This window comes from Pseudophryne corroboree, unplaced genomic scaffold (assembly GCF_028390025.1).
Source record: "Pseudophryne corroboree isolate aPseCor3 unplaced genomic scaffold, aPseCor3.hap2 scaffold_191, whole genome shotgun sequence".
Lineage (NCBI taxonomy): Eukaryota > Metazoa > Chordata > Amphibia > Anura > Myobatrachidae > Pseudophryne > Pseudophryne corroboree.
In genome coordinates, this window is record NW_026968548.1 from 258,640 (window position 1) to 271,525 (window position 12,886).

Genomic DNA, 12,886 nt, shown 5'->3' on the forward strand with positions numbered 1-12,886 from the left:
AGCACAATTTAGCAGTGGGTTGCAGAGAAAAAGAAAAATGCTGGCAGAAAAATCCAATTGAGTGATTAAACAGCTCTTCATTTTCTTGCTTTATTTTTATGATAACAAATTTGTTCTCTGAAAAGTGTCCACAAAGCCAAGTATCTGATTAACATCTTTGTAGGGATGGTTTTTCACCTATTACTAAATTAAACTTGCTTCATTGGAAAGGCAGCAAGATGCATCCTCATTTCAATATCTACGGAAATAATACAGGTTGACACCAGGAAACATTAACGCCACTGCATCTTTGCTGTTTTCTCATGTGGAAGTCTGTTTAATGTGAAAACAAAGTGATATCTAATTAGCACACAGGTAAGGAATTAAGAAAATCTTTATTTAAGGGTGAAGATGTTTCTCACAAAATCGTTGCCCCAATGCATCATTGAAATTCAAGCTGGAAAGATGATTTTAATATATCACTTGTACATTTTGTATTGCTCTTCTGGTGACAATGTAGTTTGTTTTTGTCAATTACCATTTTAATAATCGGGTAAAGAAAATTAATTGGATTTTTGAAAGAAAACAATACTGTCAATATACTATTAAAACAAATTAAAATGGTAAAAGTTATTGTACTTTAAGTAAAAATAAAAGAGCAAAAATATCAATCCCAGTTTTGGATTACTTTAATTAACAAAAAAAAAATGCATATAGCAGAGGATAGTTTCAATCTGCCTACCTCTGGGTTATGGACCCAGCATGCTTTCATAACAGTACTCTGCTGCACATGTAAGTGCAAGAGATCCTGAAGCACTCACTCATCATGGGAAAGTACCAATGTGTTTCTTCATTGGTTGATGGAAGAAACATCTTACAAAAACTCTCCAGATTATTGACTATTTAAAGTTTTTATAGGAAACGTTCTAGATGAATGCTTATTAGCCTTTGTCAGTATGTACTTTTGCAAAGTGTCGCTGTGGCGCAATCAGTTAGTGTGTACAGCTATTAACCAAAAGGTTGGTGGTTCAATCCCACCCAGGGACATAATTGACCTTGTTATCAGATTTTGTTGATCTTTAAGTAGACAAGTCAAAATTTCGAAAACCCCTGTTATGGTGTAGGGTACCTGGCCTTCTCTGATGTAATCAGAGTTAGATTTGATTCAGTGATTTTATAAAAACAGCTAGGAAGCACAATTTAGCAGTGGGTTGCAGAGAAAAAGAAATATGCTATCAAAAAAATCCAATTGAGTGATTAAACAGCTCTTCATTTTCTGGCTTTATTTTTATGCTAACAAATTTGTTCTCTGAAAAGTGTCCACAAAGCCAAGTCTCTGATTAACACCTTTGTAGGGATGGTTTTTCACCTATTACTAAATTAAACTTGCTTCATTGGAAAGGCAGCAAGATGCATCCTCATTTCAATATCTACTGAAATAATACAGGTTGACACCAGGAAACATTAACGCCACTGCATCCTTGCTGCTTTCTCATGTGGAAGTCTGTTTAATGTGAAAACAAGGTGATATCTAATTAGCACACAGGTAAGGAATTAAGAAAATCTTTATTTAAGGGTGAAGATGTTTCTCACAAAATCGTTGCCCCAATGCATCATTGAAATTCAAGCTGGAAAGATGATTTTAATATATCACTTGTACATTTTGTATTGCTCTTCTGGTGACAATGTAGTTTGTTTTTGTCAGTTACCATTTTAATAATCGGGTAAAGAAAATTAATTGGATTTTTGAAAGAAAACAATACTGTCAATATACTATTAAAACAAATTAAAATGGTAAAAGTTATTGTACTTTAAGTAAAAATAAAAGCTAAAATATCAATCCCAGTTTTGGATTACTTTAATGAACAAAAAAAAATGCATATAGCAGAGGATAGTTTCAATCTGCCTACCTCTGGGTTATGGACCCAGCATGCTTCCATTACAGTACTCTGCTGCACATGTAAGTGCAAGAGATCCTGAAGCACTCACTCATCATGGGAAAGTACCAATGTGTTTCTTCATTGGTTGATGGAAGAAACATCTTACAAAAACTCTCCACATTATTGACTTTTTAAAATGTTTCTAGGAATCGTTCTAGATGAATGCTTATTAGCCTTTGTCAGTAAGTACTTTTGCAAAGTGTCGCTGTGGCGCAATCAGTTAGTGTGTAAGGCTATTAACCAAAAGGTTGGTGGTTCAATCCCACCCAGGGACTTAATTGACCTTGTTATCAGATTTTGGTGATCTTTAAGCAGACAAGTCAAAATTTCAAACCCCCTGTTATGGTGTAGGGTACCTGGCCTTCTCTGATGTAATCAGAGTTAGATTTGATTCAGTGATTTTATAAAAACAGCTAGGAAGCACAATTTAGCAGTGGGTTGCAGAGAAAAAGAAATATGCTGGCAGAAAAATCCAATTGAGTGATTAAACAGCTCTTCATTTTCTGGCTTTATTTTTATGCTAACTAATTTGTTCTCTGAAAAGTGTCCACAAAGCCAAGTATCTGATTAACATATTTGTAGGGATGGTTTTTCACCTATTACTAAATTAAACTTGCTTCATTGGAAAGGCAGCAAGATGCATCCTCATTTCAATATCTACTGAAATAATACAGGTTGACACCAGGAAACATTAACGCCACTGCATCCTTGCTGCTTTCTCATGTGGAAGTCTGTTTAATGTGAAAACAAGGTGATATCTAATTAGCACACAGGTAAGGAATTAAGAAAATCTTTATTTAAGGGTAAAGATGTTTCTCACAAAATCATTGCCCCAATGCATCATTGAAATTCAAGCTGGAAAGATGATTTTAATATATCACTTGTACATTTTGTATTGCTCTTCTGGTGACAATGTAGTTTGTTTTTGTCAATTACCATTTTAATAATAGGGTAAAGAAAATTAAGTGGATTTTTGAAAGAAAACAATACTGTCAATATACTATTAAAACAAATTAAAATGGTAAAAGTTATTGTACTTTAAGTAAAAATAAAAGCTAAAATATCAATCCCAGTTTTGGATTACTTTAATGAACAAAAAAAAAATGCATATAGCAAAGGATAGTTTCAATCTGCCTACCTCTGGGTTATGGGCCCAGCATGCTTCCATTGCAGTACTCTGCTGCACATGTAAGTGCAAGAGATCCTGAAGCACTCACTCATCATGCGAAAGTACCAATGTGTTTCTTCATTGGTTGCTGGAAGAAACATCTTACAAAAACTCTCCAGATTATTGACTTTTTAAAGTTTTTCTAGGAAACGTTCTAGATGAATGCTTATTAGTCTTTGTCAGTATATTCTTTTTGCAAAGTGTCTCTGTGGTGCAATCGGTTAGTGTGTTCAGCTATTAATCAAAAGGGTTGGTGGTTCAATCCCACCCAGGGACGTAATTGACCTTGTGATCAGATTTTGGTGATATTTAAGTAGACAAGTCAAAATTGCAAACCCCCTCTTATGGTGTAGGGTACCTGGCCTTCTCTGATGTAATCAGAGTTAGATTTGATTAAGTGATTTTATAAAAAAACAGCTAGGAAGCACAATTTAGCAGTGGGTTGCAGAGAAAAAGAAAAATGCTGGCAGAAAAATACAATTGAGTGATTAAACAGCTCTTCATTTTCTGGCTTTATTTTTATGATAACAAATTTGTTCTCTGAAAAGTGTCCACAAAGCCAAGTCTCTGATTAACACCTTTGTAGGGATGGTTTTTCACCTATTACTAAATTAAACTTGCTTCATTGGAAAGGCAGCAAGATGCATCCTCATTTCAATATCTACTGAAATAATACAGGTTGACACCAGGAAACATTAACGCCACTGCATCCTTGCTGCTTTCTCATGTGGAAGTCTGTTTAATGTGAAAACAAGGTGATATCTAATTAGCACACAGGTAAGGAATTAAGAAAATCTTTATTTAAGGGTGAAGATGTTTCTCACAAAATCGTTGCCCCAATGCATCATTGAAATTCAAGCTGGAAAGATGATTTTAATATATCACTTGTACATTTTGTATTGCTCTTCTGGTGACAATGTAGTTTGTTTTTGTCAGTTACCATTTTAATAATCGGGTAAAGAAAATTAATTGGATTTTTGAAAGAAAACAATACTGTCGATATACTATTAAAACAAATTAAAATGGTAAAAGTTATTGTACTTTAAGTAAAAATAAAAGCTAAAATATCAATACCAGTTTTGGATTACTTTAATGAACAAAAAAAAAATGCATATAGCAGAGGATAGTTTCAATCTGCCTACCTCTGGGTTATGGACCCAGCATGCTTCCATTACAGTACTCTGCTGCACATGTAAGTGCAAGAGATCCTGAAGCACTCACTCATCATGGGGAAGTACCAATGTGTTTCTTCATTGGTTGATGGAAGAAACATCTTACAAAAACTCTCCACATTATTGACTTTTTAAAATGTTTCTAGGAATCGTTCTAGATGAATGCTTATTAGCCTTTGTCAGTAAGTACTTTTGCAAAGTGTCGCTGTGGCGCAATCAGTTAGTGTGTAATGCTATTAACCAAAAGGTTGGTGGTTCAATCCCACCCAGGGACTTAATTGACCTTGTTATCAGATTTTGGTGATCTTTAAGCAGACAAGTCAAAATTTCAAACCCCCTGTTATGGTGTAGGGTACCTGGCCTTCTCTGATGTAATCAGAGTTAGATTTGATTCAGTGATTTTATAAAAACAGCTAGGAAGCACAATTTAGCAGTGGGTTGCAGAGAAAAAGAAATATGCTGGCAGAAAAATCCAATTGAGTGATTAAACAGCTCTTCATTTTCTGGCTTTATTTTTATGCTAACTAATTTGTTCTCTGAAAAGTGTCCACAAAGCCAAGTATCTGATTAACATATTTGTAGGGATGGTTTTTCACCTATTACTAAATTAAACTTGCTTCATTGGAAAGGCAGCAAGATGCATCCTCATTTCAATATCTACTGAAATAATACAGGTTGACACCAGGAAACATTAACGCCACTGCATCCTTGCTGCTTTCTCATGTGGAAGTCTGTTTAATGTGAAAACAAGGTGATATCTAATTAGCACACAGGTAAGGAATTAAGAAAATCTTTATTTAAGGGTAAAGATGTTTCTCACAAAATCATTGCCCCAATGCATCATTGAAATTCAAGCTGGAAAGATGATTTTAATATATCACTTGTACATTTTGTATTGCTCTTCTGGTGACAATGTAGTTTGTTTTTGTCAATTACCATTTTAATAATAGGGTAAAGAAAATTAAGTGGATTTTTGAAAGAAAACAATACTGTCAATATACTATTAAAACAAATTAAAATGGTAAAAGTTATTGTACTTTAAGTAAAAATAAAAGCTAAAATATCAATCCCAGTTTTGGATTACTTTAATGAACAAAAAAAAAATGCATATAGCAAAGGATAGTTTCAATCTGCCTACCTCTGGGTTATGGGCCCAGCATGCTTCCATTGCAGTACTCTGCTGCACATGTAAGTGCAAGAGATCCTGAAGCACTCACTCATCATGCGAAAGTACCAATGTGTTTCTTCATTGGTTGCTGGAAGAAACATCTTACAAAAACTCTCCAGATTATTGACTTTTTAAAGTTTTTCTAGGAAACGTTCTAGATGAATGCTTATTAGTCTTTGTCAGTATATTCTTTTTGCAAAGTGTCTCTGTGGTGCAATCGGTTAGTGTGTTCAGCTATTAATCAAAAGGTTGGTGGTTCAATCCCACCCAGGGACGTAATTGACCTTGTGATCAGATTTTGGTGATATTTAAGTAGACAAGTCAAAATTGCAAACCCCCTCTTATGGTGTAGGGTACCTGGCCTTCTCTGATGTAATCAGAGTTAGATTTGATTAAGTGATTTTATAAAAAAACAGCTAGGAAGCACAATTTAGCAGTGGGTTGCAGAGAAAAAGAAAAATGCTGGCAGAAAAATACAATTGAGTGATTAAACAGCTCTTCATTTTCTGGCTTTATTTTTATGATAACAAATTTGTTCTCTGAAAAGTGTCCACAAAGCCAAGTCTCTGATTAACACCTTTGTAGGGATGGTTTTTCACCTATTACTAAATTAAACTTGCTTCATTGGAAAGGCAGCAAGATGCATCCTCATTTCAATATCTACTGAAATAATACAGGTTGACACCAGGAAACATTAACGCCACTGCATCCTTGCTGCTTTCTCATGTGGAAGTCTGTTTAATGTGAAAACAAGGTGATATCTAATTAGCACACAGGTAAGGAATTAAGAAAATCTTTATTTAAGGGTGAAGATGTTTCTCACAAAATCGTTGCCCCAATGCATCATTGAAATTCAAGCTGGAAAGATGATTTTAATATATCACTTGTACATTTTGTATTGCTCTTCTGGTGACAATGTAGTTTGTTTTTGTCAGTTACCATTTTAATAATCGGGTAAAGAAAATTAATTGGATTTTTGAAAGAAAACAATACTGTCAATATACTATTAAAACAAATTAAAATGGTAAAAGTTATTGTACTTTAAGTAAAAATAAAAGCTAAAATATCAATACCAGTTTTGGATTACTTTAATGAACAAAAAAAAAATGCATATAGCAGAGGATAGTTTCAATCTGCCTACCTCTGGGTTATGGACCCAGCATGCTTCCATTACAGTACTCTGCTGCACATGTAAGTGCAAGAGATCCTGAAGCACTCACTCATCATGGGAAAGTACCAATGTGTTTCTTCATTGGTTGATGGAAGAAACATCTTACAAAAACTCTCCACATTATTGACTTTTTAAAATGTTTCTAGGAATCGTTCTAGATGAATGCTTATTAGCCTTTGTCAGTAAGTAGTTTTGCAAAGTGTCGCTGTGGCGCAATCAGTTAGTGTGTAAGGCTATTAACCAAAAGGTTGGTGGTTCAATCCCACCCAGGGACTTAATTGACCTTGTTATCAGATTTTGGTGATCTTTAAGCAGACAAGTCAAAATTTCAAACCCCCTGTTATGGTGTAGGGTACCTGGCCTTCTCTGATGTAATCAGAGTTAGATTTGATTCAGTGATTTTATAAAAACAGCTAGGAAGCACAATTTAGCAGTGGGTTGCAGAGAAAAAGAAATATGCTGGCAGAAAAATCCAATTGAGTGATTAAACAGCTCTTCATTTTCTGGCTTTATTTTTATGCTAACTAATTTGTTCTCTGAAAAGTGTCCACAAAGCCAAGTATCTGATTAACATATTTGTAGGGATGGTTTTTCACCTATTACTAAATTAAACTTGCTTCATTGGAAAGGCAGCAAGATGCATCCTCATTTCAATATCTACTGAAATAATACAGGTTGACACCAGGAAACATTAACGCCACTGCATCCTTGCTGCTTTCTCATGTGGAAGTCTGTTTAATGTGAAAACAAGGTGATATCTAATTAGCACACAGGTAAGGAATTAAGAAAATCTTTATTTAAGGGTAAAGATGTTTCTCACAAAATCATTGCCCCAATGCATCATTGAAATTCAAGCTGGAAAGATGATTTTAATATATCACTTGTACATTTTGTATTGCTCTTATGGTGACAATGTAGTTTGTTTTTGTCAATTACCATTTTAATAATAGGGTAAAGAAAATTAAGTGGATTTTTGAAAGAAAACAATACTGTCAATATACTATTAAAACAAATTAAAATGGTAAAAGTTATTGTACTTTAAGTAAAAATAAAAGCTAAAATATCAATCCCAGTTTTGGATTACTTTAATGAACAAAAAAAAAATGCATATAGCAAAGGATAGTTTCAATCTGCCTACCTCTGGGTTATGGGCCCAGCATGCTTCCATTGCAGTACTCTGCTGCACATGTAAGTGCAAGAGATCCTGAAGCACTCACTCATCATGCGAAAGTACCAATGTGTTTCTTCATTGGTTGCTGGAAGAAACATCTTACAAAAACTCTCCAGATTATTGACTTTTTAAAGTTTTTCTAGGAAACGTTCTAGATGAATGCTTATTAGTCTTTGTCAGTATATTCTTTTTGCAAAGTGTCTCTGTGGCGCAATCGGTTAGTGTGTTCAGCTATTAATCAAAAGGTTGGTGGTTCAATCCCACCCAGGGACGTAATTGACTTTGTGATCAGATTTTGGTGATATTTAAGTAGACAAGTCAAAATTGCAAACCCCCTCTTATGGTGTAGGGTACCTGGCCTTCTCTGATGTAATCAGAGTTAGATTTGATTAAGTGATTTTATAAAAAAACAGCTAGGAAGCACAATTTAGCAGTGGGTTGCAGAGAAAAAGAAAAATGCTGGCAGAAAAATACAATTGAGTGATTAAACAGCTCTTCATTTTCTGGCTTTATTTTTATGATAACAAATTTGTTCTCTGAAAAGTGTCCACAAAGCCAAGTATCTGATTAACATATTTGTAGGGATGGTTTTTCACCTATTACTAAATTAAACTTGCTTCATTGGAAAGGCAGCAAGATGCATCCTCATTTCAATATCTACTGAAATAATACAGGTTGACACCAGGAAACATTAACGCCACTGCATCCTTGCTGCTTTCTCATGTGGAAGTCTGTTTAATGTGAAAACAAGGTGATATCTAATTAGCACACAGGTAAGGAATTAAGAAAATCTTTATTTAAGGGTAAAGATGTTTCTCACAAAATCATTGCCCCAATGCATCATTGAAATTCAAGCTGGAAAGATGATTTTAATATATCACTTGTACATTTTGTATTGCTCTTCTGGTGACAATGTAGTTTGTTTTTGTCAATTACCATTTTAATAATAGGGTAAAGAAAATTAAGTGGATTTTTGAAAGAAAACAATACTGTCAATATACTATTAAAACAAATTAAAATGGTAAAAGTTATTGTACTTTAAGTAAAAATAAAAGCTAAAATATCAATCCCAGTTTTGGATTACTTTAATGAACAAAAAAAAAATGCATATAGCAAAGGATAGTTTCAATCTGCCTACCTCTGGGTTATGGGCCCAGCATGCTTCCATTGCAGTACTCTGCTGCACATGTAAGTGCAAGAGATCCTGAAGCACTCACTCATCATGCGAAAGTACCAATGTGTTTCTTCATTGGTTGCTGGAAGAAACATCTTACAAAAACTCTCCAGATTATTGACTTTTTAAAGTTTTTCTAGGAAACGTTCTAGATGAATGCTTATTAGTCTTTGTCAGTATATTCTTTTTGCAAAGTGTCTCTGTGGCGCAATCGGTTAGTGTGTTCAGCTATTAATCAAAAGGTTGGTGGTTCAATCCCACCCAGGGACGTAATTGACCTTGTGATCAGATTTTGGTGATATTTAAGTAGACAAGTCAAAATTGCAAACCCCCTCTTATGGTGTAGGGTACCTGGCCTTCTCTGATGTAATCAGAGTTAGATTTGATTAAGTGATTTTATAAAAAAACAGCTAGGAAGCACAATTTAGCAGTGGGTTGCAGAGAAAAAGAAAAATGCTGGCAGAAAAATACAATTGAGTGATTAAACAGCTCTTCATTTTCTGGCTTTATTTTTATGATAACAAATTTGTTCTCTGAAAAGTGTCCACAAAGCCAAGTATCTGATTAACATCTTTGTAGGGATGGTTTTTCACCTATTACTAAATTAAACTTGCTTCATTGGAAAGGCAGCAAGATGCATCCTCATTTCAATATCTACGGAAATAATACAGGTTGACACCATGAAACATTAACGCCACTGCATCTTTGCTGTTTTCTCATGTGGAAGTCTGTTTAATGTGAAAACAAGGTGATATCTAATTAGCACACAGGTAAGGAATTAAGAAAATCTTTATTTAAGGGTGAAGATGTTTCTCACAAAATCGTTGCCCCAATGCATCATTGAAATCCAAGCTGGAAAGATGATTTTAATATATCACTTGTACATTTTGTATTGCTCTTCTGGTGACAATGTAGTTTGTTTTTGTCAATTACCATTTTAATAATCGGGTAAAGAAAATTAAGTGGATTTTTGAAAGAAAACAATACTGTCAATATACTATTAAAACAAATTAAAATGGTAAAAGTTATTGTACTTTAAGTAAAAATAAAAGAGCAAAAATATCAATCCCAGTTTTGGTTTACTTTAATTAACAAAAAAAAATGCATATAGCAGAGGATAGTTTCAATCTGCCTACCTCTGGGTTATGGACCCAGCGAGCTTCCATTACAGTACTCTGCTGCACATGTAATTGCAAGAGATCCTGAAGCACTCACTCATCATGGGAAAGTACCAATGTGTTTCTTCATTGGTTGATGGAAGAAACATCTTACAAAAACTCTCCAGATTATTGACTATTTAAAGTTTTTCTAGGAAACGTTCTAGATGAATGCTTATTAGCCTTTGTCAGTATGTACTTTTGCAAAGTGTCGCTGTGGCGCAATCAGTTAGTGTGTACGGCTATTAACCAAAAGGTTGGTGGTTCAATCCCACCCAGGGACGTAATTGACCTTGTTATCAGATTTTGGTGATCTTTAAGTAGACAAGTCAAAATTTCAAAAACCCCTGTTATGGTGTAGGGTACCTGGCCTTCTCTGATGTAATCAGAGTTAGATTTGATTCAGTGATTTTATAAAAACAGCTAGGAAGCACAATTTAGCAGTGGTTTGCAGAGAAAAAGAAATATGCTGGCAAAAAAATCCAATTGAGTGATTAAACAGCTCTTCATTTTCTGGCTTTATTTTTATGCTAACAAATTTGTTCTCTGAAAAGTGTCCACAAAGCCAAGTATCTGATTAACATCTTTGTAGGGATGGTTTTTCACCTATTACTAAATTAAACTTGCTTCATTGGAAAGGCAGCAAGATGCATCCTCATTTCAATATCTACTGAAATAATACAGGTTGACACCAGGAAACATTAACGCCACTGCATCCTTGCTGCTTTCTCATGTGGAAGTCTGTTTAATGTGAAAACAAGGTGATATCTAATTAGCACACAGGTAAGGAATTAAGAAAATCTTTATTTAAGGGTGAAGATGTTTCTCACAAAATCGTTGCCCCAATGCATCATTGAAATTCAAGCTGGAAAGATGATTTTAATATATCACTTGTACATTTTGTATTGCTCTTCTGGTGACAATGTAGTTTGTTTTTGTCAATTACCATTTTAATAATAGGGTAAAGAAAATTAAGTGGATTTTTGAAAGAAAACAATACTGTCAATATACTATTAAAACAAATTAAAATGGTAAAAGTTATTGTACTTTAAGTAAAAATAAAAGAGCAAAAATATCAATCCCAGTTTTGGATTACTTTAATTAACAAAAAAAAATGCATATAGCAGAGGATAGTTTCAATCTGCCTACCTCTGGGTTATGGGCCCAGCATGCTTCCATTGCAGTACTCTGCTGCACATGTAAGTGCAAGAGATCCTGAAGCACTCACTCATCATGGGAAAGTACCAATGCGTTTCTTCATTGGTTGATGGAAGAAACATCTTACAAAATCTCTCCAGATTATTGACTTTTTAAAGTTTTCTAGGAAACGTTCTAGATGAATGCTTATTAGCCTTTGTCAGTATGTACTTTTGCAAAGTGTCTCTGTGGTGCAATCGGTTAGTGTGTTTGGTTATTAACCAAAGGGTTGGTGGTTCAATCCCACCCAGGGATGTTATTGACCTTGTCATCAGATTTTGGTGATCTTTAAGTAGACAAGTCAAAATTTCAAACCCCCTCTTATAGTGTAGGGTACCTGGCCTACTCTGATGTAATCAGAGTTAGATTTGATTAAGTGATTTTATCAAAAAACAGCTAGGAAGCACAATTTAGCAGTGGGTTGCAGAGAAAATGAAATATGCTGGCAGAAAAATCCAATTGAGTGATTAAACAGCTCTTCATTTTCTGGCTTTATTTTTATGCTAACAAATTTGTTCTCTGAAAAGTGTCCACAAAGCCAAGTATCGGATTAACATCTTTGTAGGGATGGTTTTTCACCTATTACTAAATTAAACTTGCTTCATTGGAAAGGCAGCAAGATGCATCCTCATTTCAATATCTACTGAAATAATACAGGTTGACACCAGGAAACATTAACGCCACTGCATCCTTGCTGCTTTCTCATGTGGAAGTCTGTTTAATGTGAAAACAAGGTGATATCTAATTAGCACACAGGTAAGGAATTAAGAAAATCTTTATTTAAGGGTGAAGATGTTTCTCACAAAATCGTTGCCCCAATGCATCATTGAAATTCAAGCTGGAAAGATGATTTTAATATATCACTTGTACATTTTGTATTGCTCTTCTGGTGACAATGTAGTTTGTTTTTGTCAATTACCATTTTAATAATAGGGTAAAGAAAATTAAGTGGATTTTTGAAAGAAAACAATACTGTCAATATACTATTAAAACAAATTAAAATGGTAAAAGTTATTGTACTTTAAGTAAAAATAAAAGAGCAAAAATATCAATCCCAGTTTTGGATTACTTTAATTAACAAAAAAAAATGCATATAGCAGAGGATAGTTTCAATCTGCCTACCTCTGGGTTATGGGCCCAGCATGCTTCCATTGCAGTACTCTGCTGCACATGTAAGTGCAAGAGATCCTGAAGCACTCACTCATCATGGGAAAGTACCAATGCGTTTCTTCATTGGTTGATGGAAGAAACATCTTACAAAATCTCTCCAGATTATTGACTTTTTAAAGTTTTCTAGGAAACGTTCTAGATGAATGCTTATTAGCCTTTGTCAGTATGTACTTTTGCAAAGTGTCTCTGTGGTGCAATCGGTTAGTGTGTTTGGTTATTAACCAAAGGGTTGGTGGTTCAATCCCACCCAGGGATGTTATTGACCTTGTCATCAGATTTTGGTGATCTTTAAGTAGACAAGTCAAAATTTCAAACCCCCTCTTATGGTGTAGGGTACCTGGCCTACTCTGATGTAATCAGAGTTAGATTTGATTAAGTGATTTTATAAAAAAACAGCTAGGAAGCACAATTTAGCAGTG